This window comes from Eimeria mitis, genomic scaffold (assembly GCF_000499745.2).
Source record: "Eimeria mitis Houghton genomic scaffold, Emh_scaff533, whole genome shotgun sequence".
Classification (NCBI taxonomy): domain Eukaryota; phylum Apicomplexa; class Conoidasida; order Eucoccidiorida; family Eimeriidae; genus Eimeria; species Eimeria mitis.
Window position 1 is genome coordinate 12,481 of NW_013573607.1, and position 477 is coordinate 12,957.

The following is a 477-nucleotide window of genomic DNA, read 5'->3' on the forward strand; positions in this document are numbered from 1 at the left end:
CAGTTCCTGCAGCAACCGCTGCAGCAGATGCTGCAGGTCCCCGTTCATTTTGCTGCTAGCTGCATCGGCAACGAAACAGAACAAAAAGCAAAACAACTGCAAGAGGGAGAAGTCCTTCTCCTTGAAAACGGTTAGGGTTTAGGGTTTACGAGGGTTTAGGGTTTAGGGTTTAGGGGGGTTCAGGTTTAGGGTTTGAGGAACGGGGGGACGGGAGGGGGGGTTGGGGGGTTAGGGTTTAGGGTTTACGGTTTTGTTTGGGGGGTTAGGGTTTAGGGTTTAGGGTTTGAAGGGTCGATAAGGTTCAGGTTTAGGGTTTAGGGTTTAGGGTTGGCGGGTGTAAACCCTAAACCCCAAACCCTAAACCCTACCCCCTAAACCCTAAACCGTACTTTAAGAGCCATGATGTTTGTATTTTTTTCTGTGTGTGTAAATATTTTAAGGGTTTAGGGTTTAGGGTTTAGGGTTTAGGGTTTGTGT